Source organism: Dama dama, chromosome 13 (assembly GCF_033118175.1).
Source record: "Dama dama isolate Ldn47 chromosome 13, ASM3311817v1, whole genome shotgun sequence".
Lineage (NCBI taxonomy): Eukaryota > Metazoa > Chordata > Mammalia > Artiodactyla > Cervidae > Dama > Dama dama.
Genome location: NC_083693.1, coordinates 51,344,523 through 51,367,968, shown reverse-complemented (window position 1 = coordinate 51,367,968; position 23,446 = coordinate 51,344,523). Strand labels below are relative to the sequence as shown.

At 37.9% G+C, this 23,446-nt stretch overlaps 1 protein-coding gene across 1 annotated transcript in view; it reads right to left on the bottom strand.

The window, feature by feature from the left end:
- Window positions 1-23,446, bottom strand: part of NPAS3 (neuronal PAS domain protein 3) — a 923,008-nt gene that overhangs the window by 867,800 nt on the left and 31,762 nt on the right. The gene's annotated exons all lie outside the window — the stretch shown is intronic.

The following is a 23,446-nucleotide window of genomic DNA, read 5'->3' as shown; positions in this document are numbered from 1 at the left end:
ATGCTGCTGCTGTGGCTAAGTCGCTTCAGTTGTGTCAGACTCTGTGCAACCCCATAGACAGCAGCCCACCAGGCTCCCTGGTCGCTGGGATTCTTCAGGCAAGAACACTGGAGTAGGTTGCCATTTCCTTCTCCAATGTGTGAAAGTGAAGTCACTCAGTCATGTCTGACTCTTCGCGACCCCACGGATTGTAGCCACCAGGCTCCTCTGTCCATGGGATTTTCCAGGCGAGAGTACTGGAGTGGGTTGCCACTTCCTTCTCCAAGACTTTTGTATAGAGTCATAAAAAGCAAGGTTGTATACGGTCTTATAAAGAAAGCCAGGGTGTTTAGAAAGCTGGGGAACCTAGAACTTCATTCTGTACACAAGACGGAGACAGTGATAGTTTGTTGGGTTTCTTAAAGTTGAAATGAAATGTATATAGTACAAAATTAATCATTTTAAACAATTCAATGTCATTTAGTAAACAGAGTATAAAACCACCAGTTTTACTATTTTTAAAATATTTATATCACCCAAACAGAGAAACCTGTACCCATTAAGCAGTTGCTCCTTGCCCTAAGTCCTGACAACCATTAATCTGTGTTCTGTCTCTAGGAGTGTACCCTGTATATATGTGGAATCATAAAATATGCGTGTCTGTGTCTGGCTTTTTTCACTTAGTCCAACATGTCTGAGGTTCATCCACATCGGTACATGTATCCCTACTTCATTCCTTTTTTTTTTTTATTTTTTACTTCATTCCTTTTAATGACTAAATAATATTCCATGTTATGTGTATATCAAAATTTCCTATCTATGTGTTGATAGGCATGTGGGGTGTTTCCACCTTTTGGCTGCTGCAAATAGTGCTGCTATGAACATGTGTATACTTGGAATTTGAAGCCAGGTACACAAACAATTCCAAGTACACACACGTGTCCACGACTAAGTAGAGACTCAGCAGTGGGATGGCTGGGTAACTTTGTGATGAACTGCCAAAGTGTTTTCCTCAGTGGCTATGACAAGCAAAGAGCAAAGGCCATTAAGAGTCCATTCAGTTACCGAGGTGAAACATGCCAATATCAGAGTTAGGACCACAGTGCTTGTAGAAGGCAGAAATACCATGTAAGGAATGGTCAACTGTGACTTCTGTTTCTAGCCTGAGTAACTAGATAGATGATTCAACCAATAACTAGGTGGTTAACCAACTATTAACAGCCCTCAGTAAAAGGAAAGCATTAGAAAGGCTGACTTAGCAAAACTGAGTATTCACCAAAAATATCTAATGGCATGAGGAATTTGGATCACAGGATGAGACTGAATTTTGCTGTAAGTTTGTTAACGATTAACACAAAGAGGACAGTTGACAGAGATACACAAAACATGGAAACTCCAGGAGAGATTAAGAATAAGAAGATGGCCAAGAAAAAGTTTAGAAAACGGTCACATTTGAATACAAGGTGAATTTAGACCATGAGTATAAAAAGGAAGCAGAAAAGAAAACAGAACTGTAACTTAGATTACAAGAGCCAAAAAAAAAAAAAAAATTTAAGTTCCTTATTGGTATCTCCGTCAGAAAGACTGATTCTTACGTCATGTTGGTTCTTCCATGAGTTAGTACTCAGCAGGATTCCTCTTATTCTGAATCATCATATACTGACCGCTCCTGTGTCTGCCATCTTATATATACCATACTGGTTTAGTCTACCAAAGCTCTGTATGGGTAATACTTCCAATTTGCAAATATAACCTGAAGCTTAGAAGGGTTAAATAATTTTGACCAAACCACACAGCTGGTGTCAGAAACAGGGTTTGAACCTATACTCCTTCTACTGTGCTGAACTGCCCCCTGCTTCAGTTTGCTATTAAAACAGTCATTTCTCTTTCCTATAAAATTTTCCCAAGGGTTACTTGCTTCTTTAGTCAAATAACAATTGTTCTAAGTGGTGAATCTTGATCTGAGGAACTCAAAGTGCTTAAATAATTTTTTAAAAATAAATGTTAGAATGACTATCAAAATTTTTAAAATTTAGAATCCCAATAACAAAGAGTTATCTTGCAAACTTCATCAAAGATTAGTTTCTTTCTATGTGAAATCATTGTTATTCATTTAAAATTTTCCAGATGGAAAACAATTTTGTGCTCTAATCTGTAACTTAGAAGAGCTTAGTATATTTAGTTATTGTAGCTTGATGTACTATTTTTTTTTTTTCTTTTGCTGAAGGGGAGATATGAGTAGTATTAACCAATCTTAACTCTTTGTTAATGCGGATGAAAGTGTCAGTCGCTCAGTCCAACTGTTTGCAACCCATGGACTCTAGCCCGCCAGGATCCTTTGTCCATGATATTCTTCAGGCAAAAATATAGGAGTCGGGTAGCCATTCCCTTCTCCAGGGGAACTTCCTGATTCAGGGATTGAACCAGGGCAGGGTCTTCTGTATTGCAGGCAGATTCTTTCTCATATGAGCCAGGACTCATATGAGTCATAAACCAGTCATAAAACCAGGACTCATAAACCAAAACTCTTTATTAACAGGATATTAATGTAGTATCTTGGGAGTCAGTTTACAAGTATCTGTTGTAACAAAAGAGTGAAATACCAAGGCATTCCACTAGTATTTAAGCACAAATACCAGTACTTGGATAGCTGTGATATCCACAATAATGTATTTCAAACAAAATAATGAGGTATCTCAGTCCATCATCCATACCTCCTTATCCTCCCTCCCCCAGAGAGCACCCACCCTCTCTATCACCACTTTAAGTTGGAAAATTCAAAGAAGGATATCTTCACAAACTTTCTGGTTCCCTTTCCCTGGGGCTGAAGGTAATTAATTTGACAAAAATCCTCCTCTCAAATTCCTTCTGGGCTATGATAAGCTAAGATCCTGTTTGTATATAAACAAAAGTGCTTAATTAAACAGCATATCTGATAATGTCAGAAAAACTGGATAGATTCTCATGCCACCATTTTATTAATCAAAATTTGACTCTATCTATGAAGCCATGAAGATACATCACTCTTCAAAAAGGTAACAATATTTTAATTTTCTAATGCCTTTAATTTTTTTGTAATTCTAACTTCTTCTTTATGCAAAACTTACATCAAGTTCTTGGAAAATTAACTGGAAAGAATAATTAAAATACAGAAGGAAATAAAGGCCACAATCTGCCAGTCAAGTCCAGCATCTGCCTGTCAAATGGAGAATAACTCATAGTTGAACTAATAAAAAGTATAAAATGGCTAGTAAATGTATCTTTTGTCATATATGATATTGTTACCAAATTCAGTGGCCATTTTTAGGTCCAAAATCTTCTTTCACTTTTCTGTATTTGTTTATGATTTTCTCTTCAATTTCTCACCTCCTTGATCTCCTGACACTACACAAAGCAAGGAATTTGATTGTATTTGATTATATTTTCCTTTTAGAATTTCTTATTCTCCTTGCATTACCTGACCCTATTCTTTAACTACTTTCATGAATGTTTGTTTTTTTTTTAAGTCCCTTTGTTCTTCCTACTTTCCAAGCTCTAAAATTGGTCACTCACAAACCTATGTCTGCAATCATGCCCTGGCACACAATTTATATTCAGAACAGCACCAAGAGAATCATTCCGTTTCTTTACCAAACTAATTCCATGTCTCAGTCTACCTCTTTGATTAACTGATATCACCATTCTTCTTGTTACACAAACTCTGGAGTCACCTTTGAATAATTCCTCTCATTCATGACTAATTCCTCTCGTTCAGGCTTCCCTTGTGGCCCAGCTGGTAAAGAATCCACCTGCAATGCAGGAGACCTGGTTTCTATCCCTGGGTTGGGAAGATCCCCTGGAGAAGGGAAAGGCTACCCACTTCAGTATTCTGGCCTGGAGAATTCCTGGGGTCACAAAGAGTTGGACACGACTGAGTGACTTTTACTTTCACATTCATTCTGAATTTAATCATGATATTATATATATTTCATATAATTTTTAATAAAGATAATTCATTAATGTTTATTCCCTTCACGTAAAGGTATAAAATAGCATTCACCTTAATACTGGGCTCACAGCACTCCCTGGCTCCCTGCTTACTCCTAGAACAACAATAACTATAGCAACTTACCTGCTGACAGCCTCAAGGCAGGCTCTCAGACAGGCGTGGTTCCAAGTCCAGAAAGAGCTAGTGAGTTGGCCTTTGCTGGTCATCTCCCACTACCTCAGTTCTAGATACTACTTGAACCTGCAGGCTAACCAGTGGCATCCTCCATACAGAAAATAAACTGATCTATGAAATTTCTACCAAAACAGTGAACCACAGAACAAAAAAAGGCAAAGTCAACAAAATGAATTCTGCCACATCATGATGTGAGTATTACTTGATGACTTGAGAAAAAGAACATGACACTGAGAAAGGGATGACTTACCCACAGAGAATACTTTGAAAATGAGAGCCATGGAGACAAATGCCAGGTGTCCCCTTCTAGGCACTGTATACGGAAAAGCAGCCTCAATGAACTATTGACTAACCTACCGTCAGTAAGCGGGCTTCCCAGGTGGCACTAGGGGTTAAGAACCCACCTGCCAATGCAGGAGACCTACGACACATAGGTTCGATCCCTCAGTCAGGGAGATCCCTGAAGAAGGGCATGGCGACCCACTCCAGTATTCTTGCCTGGAGAATTCCATGGACAGAGAAGCCTAGCGGGCTACAGTTTATGGGATCACAAAGAGCCAGACATGACTGAGGCCAACTCAGCATGCATGCAACAGTCAGTAAGCAGCACAGAACTATTACTGTGATTCATCTTACTCCCCTATTCTGATTCCAGGCTCACTAGGGGCTTCTGAATGTCTGCTTTACATGCAGGAAAAGAATGTTAGGGTCTTGCTAAGACAAGCATTTCATCTGTGTGATTGTATTTCTCACTGTAAATGAATAATCTGGCATTCTGGTTTATTGGCCTCATGGATGTGGTTAATGTGAATCCACCTGAGAGAGATGGATCTGCTCTCCAAGTGCTGGCACCAGACTTCCAAGTTAGCTAAGCCGAGTGGCAGATTCTGTGCAAGACATAGTCAAATTACCAGGGCAATAAATTCCTTCAGTTCAGTTCAGTTCAGTTCTGTCACTCAGTCGTATCCGACTCTTTGTGACCCCATGAATTGCGGCACGCCAGGCCTCCCTGTCCATCACCAACTCCCGGAGTTTATGCCATCGAGTTGGTGATGCCATCCAGCCATCTCATCCTCTGTCATCCCCTTCTCCTCCTGCCCCCAATCCCTCCCAGCATCAGGGTCTTTTCCAATGAGTCAACTCTTCGCATGAGGTGGCCAAAGGAGTTTCAGCTTCAGCATCAGTCCTTCCAGTGAACACCCAGGACTGATCTCCTTTAGGATGGACTGGTTGGATCTCCTTGCAGTCCAAGGGACTCTCAAGAGTCTTCTCCAACACCACAGTTCAAAAGCATCAATTCTTCTGCACTCAGCTTTCTTCACAGTCCAACTCACATCTATACATGACCACTGGAAAAACCATAGCCTTGACCAGATGGACCTTTGTTGGCAAAGTAATGTCTTTGCTTTTTAATATGCTATCTAGGTTGGTCATAACTTTCCTTCCAAGGAGTAAGCATCTTTTAATTTAATGGCTGCAATCACCATCTGCAGTGATTTTGGAGCCCAAAAAAATAAAGTCTGACACTGTTTCCACTGTCTCCCCATCTATTTCCCATGAAGTGATGGGACCAGATGCCACGATCTTAGTTTTCTGAATGTTGAGCTTTAAGCCAACTTTTTCACTCTCCTCTTTCACTTTCATCAAGAGGCTTTTTAGTTCCTCTTCACTTTCTGCCATAAGGGTGGTGTCATCTGCATATCTGAGGTTATTGATATTTCTCCCAGCAATCTTGATTCCAGCTTGTGCTTCTTCCAGCCCAGCGTTTCTCATGATGTACTCTGCATATAAGTTAAATAAGCAGGGTGACAATATACATCCTTGACGTACTCCTTTTCCTATTTGGAACCAGTCTATTGTTCCATGTCCAGTTCTAACTGTTGCTTCCTGACCTGCATACAGGTTTCTGAAGAGGCAGGTCAGGTGGTCTGGTATTCCCATCTCTTATAAATTCCTTACTCAGGGCCTAAAGAGGAATGCGATAGTATTTTGTAACCAACTCTGAATGATATTCTTTAATGTTGAATACAGGGGAGAGCAATTATAATCCAATAAGATTGTTTTGAACTAGTCATGGGATATGATCTGAATGATATAAATTAAGAGATGGAAACTATCATTGAAATTTTTGTTTATTAATTTCCATAGAACTTGCCTCCTACAATTTTTCAAGCCCATCCTTACTCGTACTGCCTTAGATCAGGGTGATGTCTCTTGCTTGGAAGACAGCAAAACCTCATGCTGGCATCTCCTTCCTCTCACCTCACCTCTCTCTTCTCTCTTCCACATCACCACCAGAGTTAGCCTTCTAAAATTCCAATCTAACCAGCTCACTCCCAAGCTGATTCTCCATAGCTCTTACAGTTTAATTCAATTCACAGGCATTATGACAGGAAATATAAAATAAAAGTTCAAAACCCACTGAACAATATACAAGTTCTAATAATTTCCCAAACTATAGCTTTCTGGCCTTGTTTCCTATCATATGACTATGTGTGTCCAATCACAACAGCCTATATAGATTTCCCTATGTGTACAGAACATCCTTTTCCACTTTATCTATCTGCCTAGTTCTTTCTCATCCTCCAAGATTTAAAGGGCTCCCATGCTCCTGACAGTCATTTCTGAGCCTCCATAATGGGTCTTTTGTCCCAATTCTACGACACCAGAACGTCCTGTACCTGCCACTTCCACAGCATACATCATGCTAGCTGAAACTATTACTTTGCACATTTGTCTGTCTCTACACCTGCCCCTCCCCACAATCAGAATGGGAGATCCTAGATGGCAAGTACCACAAGTAATTCATCTGTGATTTCTAGTACCCTTCCCAGTAGCAGTTATATAGTAGATAATCAATAAATACAAGCTGAATGATTATAGTATGGAAAAGAATTCTATAGGAGTTGGGTCATGGGTTTCACAATTGGATATATAGAAAAAATAAACCAGAGGAAAATATAAACTGAAAGATCTTCTTGAATGGTACAAATTAGGTTTCAGAGATTAAGAAAACCCTAGATAAGTTTCAGAGACTATAAGTCAAGTGACATCAGTGGTATAACAATGAAGATAACAAAAGAGACAGGTTAGTTACTGGTGGTGCTACTGTGATTGCTGACACCCCCAAAGATGACATACCCCGTCAGCGTGTGCTAAGTCACTTAAGTCGTGTCTGACTCTTTGCAACCCCATGGACTATAACCCATCAGGCTCCTCTGCCCATGGGATTCTCCAAGCAAGAATACATGGAGAACCCAAGTATTTTCCCAACCGAGGGATTGAACTTGTGTCTCTTATGTCTCCTGCACTGGCAGCTGGGTTCTTTACCACCAGCAACTCCTGGGCTTCCCTGGTGGTTCAGATGGTAAAGAATCTGCCTGTAATGCAGGAGACCTGGGTTCAATCCCTGGGTTGAGAAGACCCCTTGGAGAAGGAATAGTTACCCATTCCAGTATTCTTGCCTGGAAAATACCATAGACAGTGAAGCCTGGCAGATTATAGCACATGGGGTAGCAAACAGTCAAGGACGACTGAGACACGAACACTTCACACCTCATTAGTGGTAAAAGACAAAACTCAACCTTCAGGGCTCTAATAAGAAAGACATTATACAAATGTGAGATTTTCTCATTCTTTCCATGCAATAACAGACTAGTCAAAAGCCTGAATCCTGAAAGTTTATAGAGTACTCAGATTGCTGTTCATTACTATATCTACCACTCTCAATGTGGGATGTGTTTGTTTCTATACTACTGACAACAAGCCAAAGGAATTACCTTTAAATTTTTTAACTGAGAATATGAAAGATTAAAGAAAACGGTCCTATTGAGTCTTTTCATTGACAGTGGTCTGCTATGAGTACATAGAAAAACACAGTCTTACAGAATAGAAAGAATCTTTTTTTTTCCTTCAGTTATCACTAGATTTAACTATGTCAAATGTTCCACTAGGAATTTTTTTCTGTTATTCCTAAAGTATTCCAAGTGTTACAAACATTGTAAAATCCGCAAATGCTTTATAATGTACCTACAAAAAAAATGCAAGCACATACTCATTGTAGAGAAATTAATTCATAGAAAAATATATTAGAAGAAAAAAAGTCAGAGAGGCAGCAACTATTGAGGAATAAAGGTCTTCAACCCATCATTCAATTGGAAAACTTATCCAGAAGTATATCAAAGCTATTTGCTTTATCTTCTGTAAGTATAAACTTCCCCCTATTCTTTTCTAAATTAAGGCAGCAATAATCGTCCCAAGGAAAAGCCATTAGCAAGCATGAAGCTATGGCCAGGAAAACTGGTATAGTATCAGTGAAGTATCAAGTGAAAGGTCTCTCTAGACCCATCACTGTCATTTCTAAAAGTTCAATTTCCAGAAAGAGCATATAAAAAAAGTAGACAAAAGTTGCCTTTTGCCAGCCTCAGTCAACTCTGAGACTTCAAGGTCGAGTTAAGTGAGCAAACTCTCCAACTACAACCTCTCCTTTCTTGCTCAGGAAGCTCACACACTTTGAACTGCAACAGGACAGAGTCAAGACACTCACTGCCCTCTCCCTATTCAGCTTACATGCCTCAATCATCTGCTTCCTCAGTTTTTCCTTCCAACTAATTAAAGAGGCCATTAGACTGGGGTGCTCTAATGCCTTGGTAGCTACTAAGCAAACAAAACCTAAGTCAGAGTCATGTGCTGGAATCCAAAAAGTGAAACATAAAAACAACCAATCACAAACAGCCAACTGGGCTTCCCCAAATAAGGCACCAGCTTAAGCTACAGCCATCAGATCATTTTTTTGCTTTGTTTCAGTGTCTAATCTACAAAAATATTGCTCCCAGCTCCTGTCACTGGAGCCCTTCTAACCACCCTCAGTTTGGGGCTACCAGATTCAAATCGATTCATGCTCAAATCAACTCTTGAAAAGTTGTAATGTGACTCAGTTTACCTTTGTAACAAGATTAATACCTTAAGCTATAATTTAACATAGGGTTGCAACATTTAGAGAGTTATAATTCTTAAATAAAGAGGCAATAAACCACCAAATCAATGATTTCTCCAACCTGACTTGAATATTTTACATTTTGATATATTTTATTGAAACTGTACTTGTTAAAAATTTTTCCAGAAGTTCCATTTTCTTCTATTAAACTAAGAATGGAAATTAGTAATACTAGTTAACTTTATCTATAAGAATATTGATAGTTTTTTAAAAAAGAAATATGACTTGTTTGTATGTTGAACTGTGACAAAATTTTGTTATTATATTAATTAATACACAGCTTACCCAAGTATTAGAAATTTCACGAAAACACTCAAAATTAAGTCACAATAACACCTAATAAAAGCAAAAAGAAATTTTAAAAAATTTTTGGTACCAAAATCTGAGTCAAGTCAGAAATTCAAATTATTTTGACATACAATTATTTAGTAACTAGTCTTATAAATTCATAAAAATGTCTAAAGTCAATGTAAAAATTCAGTACTTAAAGTTGTAAATTTTAAGTCTGCACAATTTTTACAGAATTGAAAACTTATTGCTGTTACTGTCATTTGTTCTATAAAGACCACAGAATATCTACTGTTTGAGGAAAACCACTATACAACTAACATTCAAAATCTGATTCCAATTTTAGTATGTCTCTGATAACTGGAAATATTAACAAAGAACTATTATAAAAGTCTACACCTAACTCCCCCCTCTCAGGGATCATCTTAATTTTTTTGAATCCATCCTGAAAAATGTAACTTTTTTTTTTTCAAGCAGCTGATGCTTTAAAACATGCTGGATTGGGCTGAGCATTCCATCGTCCTGATGTCACACACCAGCATTTGTCTCAGAAGACATCTTTTGTACTTGTAACCAAAAGGCAAAAGAAATCAGAGCTGTGAACGGGAGAGAGGGAGAGAGGAGGAAAACTGCTTAGACCAATTCAGTGAAAAGAATTCTGACACAAACCTGTATATTTTTAGTCACTCAACATGCCTACTTTAAAATAAAGCCTTCTAACTTTTATAAGGTATTGTGCTTATTTTCACACTATTGGTTTTAAAAATACTCTCTGCTTTATGGTAATGTGTCACAGGGAAGTTAGCTATAGTTTCATGAAAGACGTTTTCATCCCTGACTGGCATCTTCTCAATAGCTGGGGCCCAGGCACACCGCTCTCTTCCCGGCAAGGCCCTCTGCGCTGAAACAGTGCCGCATTCATAACTTACTCTCAGCACCGCGGGGCAGCGCCACAGAAAAGCTTCTCCAACCTAATGGGTTACATCACTGCAAAAGTCTTCCATTTGGCCTAGGTGAAAAACATGAATGCATGCCCCATTCATTTCTCCACCTTAAAAAAATAAAGTAAAATCATATCCACCCTAAGCAAAAAACCTGCGTTCCCACAGCCCAGCTCCATCAGAGCTACAGCACTGCTCTGCCTGAAGCTTAGGCAATGTTACTGCTAACTTTCTTAAACCGCCACCAACCTTCAAAACTAATTTTCACAGCTTGTGCTGCTCTTTAAAAAGCCCAGGAAGGTATTAAAAATAACTTAAAATTTTTTCATGGAAAAGTCTTTGGGGTAAACATTGCCTTTAGGTTTAGGTCACATTTTAAAAATATACTTGACATACAGTCATGGAACCGAAAGCCTCACCCTGCCCACTGACATCAACACACATGAACCACGGCACACAGAGGCTTCCCTTTCTCCTCTCCACACTTTCCCCGGTGGCCGAATCAGCCGCTCCCAAATCTTCTCAGAGCGGGTCAAATATCCACGATGCTTAGGAAGGCAGTAGCCCATCCAAAATATTTTAAGTTGAAGAAAATACACTTTTTTCCTCTCTCCCTATTAGAATGTGCTTTTTAAGGCTGAACCATAATAAATGGCATGAGAACATTTCCATCTTAGTCTCAAAACACAGGTTACATATATATGTGGGTGGGTGTGTATATGTGTGTGTGTGTGTGTATATATATATATATATATATATATATATATATATTCACACTTGGGGGAAAAAAAAACTTGTTGGTCACATTCCGTCTCTAAATCAAACAAATGAGTAAGGGCAGAGTGTAGCTAATGCTCCAGCCACAATTTTTTAAATGCTGCAAATATCCAACACCACAGCGGCATTCAGAGCGCCCGGGAGGCAGTGGTCTCCGCAGAGCTCGCGGTGACCCTCGCAGGGGCAGTCAGGTGGGCTCTCAGAGCTGCTGTGAGATGGCAGCGGCTCCATGTCCTCACTGCCTTACCGCTGTCTGTCTGAATGACAAGGGAAAGCCATGTCAATTACGAAGAACCGTGGACCTTACAACTAACGACTCACTCAAAGCCATTTATATCCTCAATCGTGTAAATCCATCCTCGCTCACCAACCCATGACGTGATAGAACTTTATAACTTCTTCTAAGCTATTTCTGTGCATTATGGAGAATCAAGTTGCCATCCATGGTCAGAATCTGAATCCTACACATCCTTGTGAAATGCTCACAGAAATCAGCTGTCTGCACGCTTATAAACCCAAGAGCTTTTCTTATGCCTTCTTATCCTCTCCATGATATGTCCTTTCTTAGGAATTAGCTAATTTTTTGTGTGTGTGTGTCCTGTTTGTTCTGCAAACATAATCCCTAGCTGACATACATGAAAAAAAGACATTTTCCCCAGAAAGTCAACATGGAGAATTCCAAAAGAGATTCAATTCTCTTACTAAACATAACATAACATTTTGGGCATTAGATAAACACTTCACCAAAAAAAAAAAAGCATAAACATTAATTCTTGAAATCTGAAAGTTCCAATCTGTATAGGAACAGCCTAACATCAACATAGTAGATTTTTAATTACCAAAGATTCCCTCCCTGTGTAATCTGTATATTCCTTATATACTGTAGATTTCTGCCTTTTCTAAAATGTTCAGTAGCCTCTGGACTCTGTAGCTGTACTTCTCTCCTCCAAGACAGATCATTGAAGCCCTGCCTGAACTAAGTAAAAAGGAGACACTAGCATATATAAAAACCACTGCTCCCATGCCCATCTATAGGATTCCTTTCTTTGGTCCCCGTTTTCTTTATCAATATATATTATCTGCTTGTTTATCTAAGTCTGATTATAAGCATATTTTGCTGAGACAGTATTCTGGCATGTCATCCCCAGATAGCCCTCATAAATATCAAGTAATAATCATTATCATAATTTAAAGGACTCCCTTTATGAGAAAGTAGATATAATTTGGCTCTCAAATTCTTTACATCTTTATGCAAATTACATCCAGGACCTAATTGGTTGGCAAGGTAGATGTCAAGTCAGAAAACCTCCCTTGATGCAATCAGACTTAAGAATTAAGTCAGATACTGCACTTTTAGAACACAGGAATGACTACATTGGGACCACAGACTTGGTGGCCATTCCTCAGAAACTCTTTTAACAGGCAGGGCAAAAACTCACAGAATATTCACGTGACTAAGGATAATTAACGTCAACCATTTCCACCCCACAAAAGAAAATAGAGCTTCTGTTAAGAATGAACAATAAAGACATTATTTTGGTCCCATTGTTGTTGGTGTTTTTTGTGTTTTTTTTTTTGTTTTGTTTTTTGAAGCAGTTCCCATCTCTAAAAAATATTTGCAAACACAACAGTATTCCAGCTATCTCACTGTTACCCAATTTGCTGATAATGTTGTTGGAATAAATTTGGTAAATATTAGAAGAAAACTTAAAAACTGCTTAAAAATTATTTCCATTCGAAATACAGCAGAATTAAAGAGAATTGAAACATAGTATTCAGGTAGCCAGTCAATTTACATGCCACAAATCCAAAGATTGATGAAGACAAAATGTTGTTAAAAGAGCACCAAATCTCTGTTATCCTTCAACTCTTTCCTTTTTTATATTTACTTAACTCTTTTTGAGCATTTTCACCTTAAAAAAGGACTAAAAAGTGGCAAGATTTAGGCAAGATTTAATAAAGATATCAGCCACTCAGTGGAAGACCTCCGAAGAGCTGTATGAGAAAGAATCCTCACTTGGCTTCTAACTCCATATAAAATTCTAAAATATAGCAGGGATTAAACCCAAATAAAACTGAGAAAGAGCCATTACAATCCAGGTCAGGTTTACATCTAAACAAACATTTTCAGAACACGGGACAGCATAGAATGTGTTACATATCCTGAATCTAGTCAGGCTGCATTTTAAACCATATTGTATTCATTTCTTTTTCTGAATGAGTTTTCCTGCACTATACTTAATAATTCTATCTTATTCAAAAAGCTTTGATAAATTACATAAATATAGCACAATATCATTAATTTACAGCCATTATTGGAAAAGGAAACCCAAAACGGCCATACAGTTTTGGCCAAAGACTTGAATTTATAGTGTCTGGCAAGAACTTTTGGAATGAATACTGGTGTACATTACTTGTTCATTTATAAAGGGAACTTTTCTGTTCAAGATTATTGTTGAAAGAATTAAATTAAGTAAAAAGTGTTCAATTCCAGATAAAAGTGTTCATCTCAAAAATGAATGATGATTTAATATGTGAGTGACCTACCTACTGAATGTTGGGAACATAAACAGGTCATGTGAATAAATCATTCCACCGATACAAGGTGTATACACACACAATATTTAGTGGAAACAGGAGTGCTGGTAAAGGATCCACCTGCAATGGAGGAGACTCGGGTTCGATTCCTGGGTCGGGAAGATCCCAGGGAGAAGGGATAGGCTACCCACTCCAGTATTCTTGGGCTTCCCTGGTGGCTCAGCTGGTAAAAAAAATCCACCTCCAATGTGGGAGACCTGGGTTTGATCCCTGGGTTGGAAGATCCCCTGGAGAAGGGAACAGCTACCCACTCCAGTATTCTGGCCTGGAGAATTCCATGGACTGTACAGTCCCTGGGGTTGCAAAGAGTCAGACACGACTGAGTGACTTTCTTAAAAAAAAAAAAAAATGAAAAGAAAGAAAAGTAAAAAATTTCACAAAGAATAATTTTTCAAGTTTATAAACTCTACAAAATATTCCAACAAAGACAGAACTTGAGGAATTTGTCTTTGTCTTTGATGGAGAATATATTCAATATAATTATTAGTTAAGGACAATGAAAATCTTCCTCAATATCTTTGTGTAATAGCAAAATGCTATTCAAACATCTATGTTTCTGTAGGTTGAAATTTGTTTTTCATCTTTAATTACACCTAAAAAACCAATTGTCCTTTAATCTTCAGTTAAGATAATAATAATTAATAATTACATACTATTCTGTAAACTACTACAAATGGCCAAACCACATATCATTTCTGGTATAGCCTCAAACTTTTAAATTATTCCCGCCACTATGGAACAATAAATGAAAGCTGCAAGTTACCCAAAGCTTTATTTTAGCCAAGAGTTTCAGCTCTGCCTCTATCTGAGTAACACTAGCAGGTGGGAAATTGAGTGACTTTGCTTTCACTTTCTTTTTCCTACTTTATCCTACCGTTAGCAGTAAAATGCCCACTGACCAGTGCATATGATGTAGTGGACAGTTGCAAGGGACCATGCAGAAGATAAGTGTATAGAATTTAGGAACTAATTGGATTTGAGAGAGAGAAGTTTATCTTAAATACTTCCAAGTATTGAGGATATATAACAGAAGTAAATGTCTGAGGTGAGATGTTGATTATTTAAGGAGTACATACAGACAGAGGCATCATTTTAAGGGGTATCCTATTTTGGAATTTGAGATGCTGGGCTGATACCCCAAGAGAGGAGAAAGTTAGGAAAATAATATAGAAATTGAGGTGAGACAGGGGAAGCAGAGATGCAGTGCAATGGGCCATGGGCATAGTCTGCTACTTGACACCCTAGGAATGGCTGAGATCAGCTAGGAAGAAAGTGAAAACAGAAGAGAAACTGGTCTGGGATTACCTGTGCTTGTGCAATTAAAAGTGAAGTGTGCTTTGGTTTTGTCCATCAAGACAACATGCTGCTGAAGCTCCTACTACCACCCCAGTGAAAATGGTGAGGAAAGGTGTACGCTGCTCTAAACACACCTGAGAAACCTCTCTGTGATACCTTACGGGAAACCTTTATGATTTGAGAAAAAAATCTCAACTAGATTTATTTTTAAATATTCAATGTTCTGAGTACTTTTCTAAACAAACAAACAAAAATGCTATTTTTCCGTAAGAATAAAAATGTCTGAAAACCTTAATGTAACATATAATTGATATAGTTTCTCATCAAAACATTTACTGCATAGAGATACAACTGTGCTTAATATGTACTCCATTAAAAATAATTAAAGGGCTGCCACATTTCACCACAGAGGTGGATTCATTTCCATTCTGGACTCAGAGATCACTTTCTATAAAGCATTCTCAAGATGCCTGTTCTGTTTACAAAAGCTCTTCAGATGAAAGATGTTTTTGCAAATGCAAAATATGAATTATTGTCATCATCATCGTTTTTATTGTCCTAGGATGTGAATGGATTTTGCATCTGGTGGCTGTAAGGTTTTGCCACAGCAGGGGTGGCTGGGTTAAAACCTAAATTCCTAAAGCAATACTGTAATACTTTGAACCATAGTGACATCCAAGAGGGATAATGACTTTCTGATGAAGTGAGCAGCTCCTCTGTGGTAAGAGGAGAGACGCCAAACCTGGAACCTGGTGCAAACTCACAGCTAACTCCTGGCTGAAAGTGGATAATAAATGGCTTCAGGCATTTCTTAGTTCTCCTGTGTGAACCTCTAACAGCAAGAACCACTACAGGCTACAGAGCTGAGGAGCTGAACAATTTGAAAAATACGTGTGTGTTTACAGATATATATATGGCTAAAAAATTAAACGGAAATACAATTTTCTAAATAACTTCCATACCATAAGTGGCCTGTATCTTCTTTCAAGACAGAGTATCAGTTTATTTCAAATTTAGAGATACTGGCCTCGATTCAAATTCATGGCAGTTATAGAAACCAATGTTCCGTGCCTTGATTCAGGTGGCAAGCATTAAATCTTTTTCCGGCTGTCATGCAACAACAACTTTAATACAAATTAGCACTGCCAAACTCAGCTTCCTGGGCTCAGAGGTCCCTGATGCTACTCTGTGAATTTTATTCAGACTTCCACACGAACTGTGCTCTTTCGAAATGGTAGCATTCAAGAAGAGAAATTTAAACAAAAATACAATCTAATTATTTCCAACTTATTCAAATTTACAGCTTACTACAAAAAATTAATATCCCCTTTTTATTTTGATTAATGTGAAACACTCATTATGTCATACGGGAGAGTGTTCTTAGATGCAAATTCTGTTTCTGTCACTGCAATTCTCCCTTCAAGCTGTTTACATTGAATAGAGACCCGTCAATCAGTACTAATTCAAAACTACAGAGCTTGTGTTAGTATCTCATGGTTTCTGAGTCAAACCTTTCCAAAGCTCACAACTATGGAAAAAACAGACCAAAATAAAAGAGCCACCTCTTCTCACTAGATAGGAAAACCCAATTAACTCTGAACCTGACACTCCAAACAACTTTGGGACGACTTCCAATAAAGAAAGATCTGTCAAAGAAGCAATATTTCAAACTAGGAATGGATTCTTGTTTCTCAAACTGGTCTTTAATTAAGACACCCCAGGGAAAAACAGAGCAATGAAGTAGTTAGGCTCAGCTTCCAGGTCTCTGGATATGTGGTATGTTCAAAACCATGATCCTCTGGCAAAATGTTAACACTCACAGAAACACTGTTTAGCTGCTTTCAAACTGCCATAATAATATGTCATTTCTTTTCTTAAAAAATAAGTTTCTGACAAGTAAATTGGTATGATTCTAAAGCTAAACTCACCTCCTGGTTTAGTAGCAGCTTTCACTTAATAACCACTTCAAAGTCAACAAACTGGGCCATGTAACACAAAAAGGACCTCGTTCTGAACTCTGGTTATGTAGTTTTACTCTTTGACCTGAGAAATTCAGGAACTACTATTTTTAGGCTGGTGAAAAAAAAGTTTTTAATGAGAAAGTGGGGGAAAATGTGATCCCTCAAATATCATATATAAATACCTGACATTATGTTAGGGTGTCTTTGAACTAAATTATGTTAGGGTGCTCTATTTAAATAACTAAATAGAGCAAATTATACTAGGGTACCTTGATACACTGCAACCTTCAGACCAAAGGAAAGAGACATCACAAACAATGGTCCACAGGCATGTGTGATCTTTTTAAATGGCCTTAAATACTGTGCAGATTTGAAGTACAGGAGATTGTGAAGTAGAGGAGAGTGGTATCCAAGAGACACTGGCTTCACACTACTCATCTGACCTTCAGCTAAAGCTTTTCCTCTCTGAGCCCTAGTGTTCTAAGTTGTAAAATGAAAAAGAAAAAAACAAAAACAGTACCTAAGAAATTTTTGCAAGGATTAAGTGAGAAAACATGTCTAATACAGTGATGTACATAATATGCACTAAATATCTGTTAGTTCTGAATCTTAACAAAACTTCACAGCAAAGAGTGAAATAGGCATTAGTATTCCCAATTTACAGAATAAGAAACTGGGACTCAGTTCAACTAGTTTGTTGGAAGGCACACAGGTGTTAAGTGGCAGAACCAGGTGTTTAGAAGCAATAAGCAGAATAATAACATATTAATAGCAGACATTCATTGTGTGCCTCCAATGTGGTGGGCATTAACCTAAGCTCTTCAAGATGTTATCCAGTGTAGTCTTCTAAGGACCCTATGACATTCAACCTTCATCTTTATTTTATAGATAAGGAAACAATGAGCCTCAGCAATTTTAAATTCCTCAGCAACTACTTTTTAAGTCCTTAAGATATTCCAAGCATGGGGGACTCAAGCACCAGAGGACAGACAGGATTCTTGACATCTCAACTTTAAAAAACTCACACCTAACTGATCTTAGAAGGCCGTCACCTTAGAGATTGAGGAAGACATCAATCTAAAACTGAATGTCATTATTATCTGACCCTTTGGGGAAAAATATAATAACCAACTGTTTATAGAGCTATTCTCATTAATATATCCAACATTTCTCTAGTATACAAAATAATTATTTCTGCTTTATAGTAAAGTGAAATACAGAAATATTAACAATATTGGATCTAAGGGTTAAAAACAGTTTTCAAAAGTGAAAAATATAGATAGAACATTGCTGAGGAATTGGAACCTAGACACCAAACGAGCCCTTCCAGCGCCAGAGACTCAGTTTCTCCCATGAAGACTCTTGGGCACCCTCCTTTTACCCTGCATCCTAGTGACCAGATCTAGACACAGCTAAGATTTATATGCACAAACTTCACTATCCCTTCCAATTTCCTATATTTGAGACAGAACCTCCTGGCCACACCACCACTTTGCATAGGTCCAGCAGGCATCTTTCACTTCGTTTACAGGGAAAATCATGTTCTGAACTGTACAAGGCATGGCCCTGACCCCAGTTGTGTATCTGGGTTTCTCCTTTGGGGTAGGGTAAGACATGTTTGTTTTTCCCAAAGTGGTCCAATCCCCACCTCAACTCCTAACTCTCAATCTTACAAAAGAGTCAAAGCAGAATATATGCACCCTGCTCAAGAACAGAGCCTCTTTTTCAACATACTAGCTGAGTGACCCTTAGCAAGTCTTATCACCTCCCCAATACTCCCATTTCCTCATCTATAAATGGGGTGATAACAAGAGCACCCAACTCAAATGGTTATTGTAAAGATTACATAACAAAGTATCCAGCACAATGCCTGGCACATGAGGCCTCAATAAATATTATTAATGGTTCATTATATTTATTAACATTATTACTCCACTTTACTATTCCTTTCCAATATACCCAGATCCATACAATAATACTTAAAAGAAATACTAGGAAAAAAATAATAGTAAAAGAAGAGATAAATTTTTTAAGTGAGACCTCAAAATGGATTTTAGATCTCCAGACTCTGCCTGTGCTGCGTGACTATTAAAATAATGACAATACTGACAGAAACTGTTGAAGTTTTTCCAGTCAGCAAGTGAATGTGTTTTTTCTCCTCTATTGACAATTCAGCTGAGTAAATAGATTGTCGTGTGTGTGTGTGTGTGTGTGCGCGTGTGAGAGAGAGAGAGAGAGAGAGAATGTGTGAGAGAGACTGTGTATGTGTATGTGTGTGAGAGAGAAAAAAAAAAACATTAAAAAGTAATCACGGTCTTATGTCTAGAAATACTAACTAGAAGACCCTGAGTTAGAAAATCAAGGCCATCTTTGAAGACTCAGTCTGTTTTAACACACAGAAAATGTGAGGAGGCAAAATCTTGATGTCAGCTCCAAAGGCATCAAGGGAAATGAAACATTTACCTAATAGATTATATATATAATTACGGAGATAATCGGTGTTTTTAGCTATTGTAACTTTAAAAATATATTAAAAAAAATAATTTTATGCAGTGAAAAGAAGGACTTTTTCTTAACCTTGGAGAGATATACTTGATAGAAAAGAGTCCTCTGAGAACAGAAGAGAAGGAGCTAACTCAAGGCTTAAAGACAAAGAATGAGTCATGTCTCTAGAAAATCCATACTTCCACTCATCCACTCTTGAGTCCCTCTGTGTGCATGCTCGGTCATGTCCAACTCTTTAGGACCCCCTAGACTGAAGCCTACCAGGCTCCTCTGTTCATGGGATTTTCTAGACAAGGATACTAGAATGTGTGCCCTTCGCTTCTCCAGGGGATATTTCAAAGCCAGGAATCAACGATGTACAGCACTGCAGGTGGATTCCTTACCAGCTGAGCTACCAGGGAAGCCCTGTATCATCCTCTAACCACAGACAAATATAGAGATCATGATTTATTCCCTACTAAATTCTGAATTCTGACACTTTATTGATCAAACATCTTTCTATAGTTACTCTCATCAGTAACACTAAAAAAAGAAAAAGAAAAGAAAAGAAAACTAGTTTGTTCTTTTGTGTTATTTGCCGGGGGCGGGGTGGTTTTAACTTTGTAAAATACCTTCCTGATATAATTTGGATGATACGGTGATAAATAAAGGGCTTCCCAGGTGGCGCTAGTGGTGAAGAACCCACCTGCCAATACAGGAGATGTAAGAGACATGGGTTGACCCCTGCGTCAGGGAAGATCCCCTGGAGGAGTGGCCACGTGGCACTGATCTGATCACTTGAGACGGAAGCTTGGGGCCCTGGAAAAGCCTTTCTTTGCTTTTCTGATAAAAACCATGTAAGTGGCTATCCCTCCATAAGCCCTCACCTTTTTTACCTTGAGAGCAGCCTTGGTGGAGCTGGAGCAGATACCTTCTAATCCTAGGGAAAATAACCAAGAGAAGCAAAGGAAACACCAGCTCTGCCTTTGTAAGGTTGTGAAACTAACACCAACAGTCATCTACCTCTGTACATGTCATTATCCTAAAAAAATCAATCTTTTTTAAGCCATCATTAGTCAATTCTTCTGTTTACTTCAGTAGAAAACATCCCTTGCTGATAAATACCTTCTTTTTCTCCAACACATTTGTAAAATCTAATTCAAATATCAGAATTTTTCTTACTCTTCTGAACTAGTAAAGAACTCTATCTGTATAAAGTCTCAGCATGTTTTTATGTTATTATTATGACTTTTTCTCACTGGAGGTAAATTTCTTGAGGGTGGAGGTCATGTTTCATTCATCTTGGCTCCCCACAAAGCACTTAGCAGGGTGACTAGCAATCAGAAGTGTTTAGCTTAATATTTATTGAATGAATTTATTGATAATGAATGATAATCTCCTTTGTCAGTTAGACAACAATAATCAAACTCACAAATCTCCTATGGAAATGACTTCTGTTTAGATTCTATTTACTTACACTATCTATATTTACTCATTCATTCCTCAGCATTAATCTATTAATCTATGTGCAAGGCAATATATTACATGCCAAAGGAGCAGAAATCCATTTGATATAGTTTGTGGCTTCAAATAAAGTAATTTATTGTAGAAAAATACATATTCACTTAAATTATGCCCTATGGCCTATTTCAGATGTCAGCACTTGAAAGGGTTACTTAATCTAGGTATCCCTGCTATAGAAATGGCATTCAAAATTCAAGATACACTTGTAGAACTGAAACATATTTTCATTTATAAGCAATTTCAAACCCACAAGCAAGTGAAATTCTAAAAGTACATTTTTATAGGAAACCTAGACTACTTTCTCAAACAAATCACTTTTTAGATTATGGTTAAGTGTTTGATCAGCCTCAGATACTTGTATAACTTTAATGTGGCATAATTATGGACCAAATACTCCCAACATGAACATTAAGTCAGTGCAAAAGGAAATTAAAAAAAATTAAATCAACCCCAGGCTACCCTACTCCTTGTTTGGGTCCGGAGTTAGCTCAAGGCAAAAACTCCAAATAAATGAACGTGTTATTAAGATCTTACCTTCCTTAAGAGGCTTCTCTTGCCTACAAACTAAGCTGAAAGTGCCTTTCAAATATTAATAATCACTCCCCTTCCTGTATCACAGAAAGGTCCCTAACCATCATTAAAAACATTACCTTTCAGACCCTAAGTCCTCTCTTTACTTCAGGAAGAAGAATGAGGGCAATGTGATCACACTGATTTGCAAGGGTGCTTCCCAGAGTATCTGTCTTGTAAAAGGAGAGCGTGTGCTACTCTGTTCCATCACCAGCCCATCTCCCATTAATGTGAGGTGAACATTTCAGGTAAACCTGGGCAGCACCTTCCCACCATGTAGGGGAGATTTTCTTGACACAAATCTGTAATGAGCCAACTTTGGAGGTGAGCTTCTCTATCCTAATCCATCTGTTGCTTCTTTTTTCCATCCCTGGACTCACTGTTCACAAGGAACCTTCTAAAAATATAGATCATTCAACACAAATATGAAGGATCTACAATGTGGTGAAGAGCTGCTTTTACCCCTTTTCCTACAGTGGACACAGCAGGGATCTAATAAGGAAGAGAGCAATGGGTGAACAGGGGCAACCTGTTGGATTTATTAAGGGTCATTTAAAATTTGGCAACCATCTGTACTTAAGGGGTTGAAGACTTTAATTAAAGCAAAAATGTGATTACAAGGAATTTCACTGTTCTTTCCCACTGTAGACTTCAGCCAAGGCTATAGGTGCATGCGTGAGTGCGTGCGTGTGAGCGTGTCTGTGATTGCGTAACCTTGATCTTTAGGAATTGTCAAAGGCAGTAATGGACATAAACTATTTTCGGTATTTTTTTTTTTAATCTGAGGAAAGTCTTACATTTGTTCTTAAATAACGCTGGGCAAGGAAACTAAAATATCAAATTTCTTTGATTCTAACTAGTATTACACTAGCAATGTTTACAATACAGGATATCTCAGGCTCACCAAGGGTCCCACTGGTAGACTCCTATCAATAGCTAAAAAAGAATGGCAACCTTAATAAGTGCTTATACAAGATTAAAGTATTTCTAAATTGGTCTAGAATGAACACAATACTCTGAGTCTTTAGTACTAATAAGTTTGGAAAGCACAATCATAAATTTCATTACAAAGGAACAAATTGGGGAGACAGAATACATTCCAGGAAAACCGACACCTGAATTGATGAGGTAATCTACATAAAAAATTAAAATGTGATCCAAAATGGAGCTCATTTTAATGAAGTAACAGATATTACTTCTATTTTTCCTGCTGATATAAGTATTATTATTGAATTATTTACTTTTACCTATAAAAGTAGGCATTTTAAATAAATATCATTTATTAAATAAATAATAAACACTGCCCTTAGGAATTAAAGATAACATTATACCTGGCAAATAACTTTCAGTTCTACTTTTTAAAACCTATCCATTTCATGAAAGAAGTCTAAACAAAATACATATATTTGTTAAAAATGATGCACAAATGGTAAGCCTATAAAGAAAAACACAGAAATCTTTTTTACAGAAGTCTAGATCATAACTGCCACAGGAAGGAGGGGGAGTACACACCTCAGGGTGGTCATTTCTGAGATGGTGATAACATTTGTCTTCCCTGGGTAGGTGTCATGTTCAAGTCCTAACTCCGGTACCTAAGAATCTGAACTTATTTGGAAACAGGGCCTTTACAGCTGTCGTTATGGGCTTCAATTCAATATGATCAGTGTACTTATAAAAAGGAAAAATTTGGGAGAACACCATGTAAAGATGAAGGCAGAGATCGGGGTGATATACCAACAAGCCAAGGAATGCCTAAGATTTCCAGAAAACCACCAGAAGCTAGCTAGCCGGGAAGCAGGAAATGCATTCTCCCGCACCATCCTTAGAAGGAAACGACCCTGCCTACACCTTGATCTTGGTGTTCTTTCCT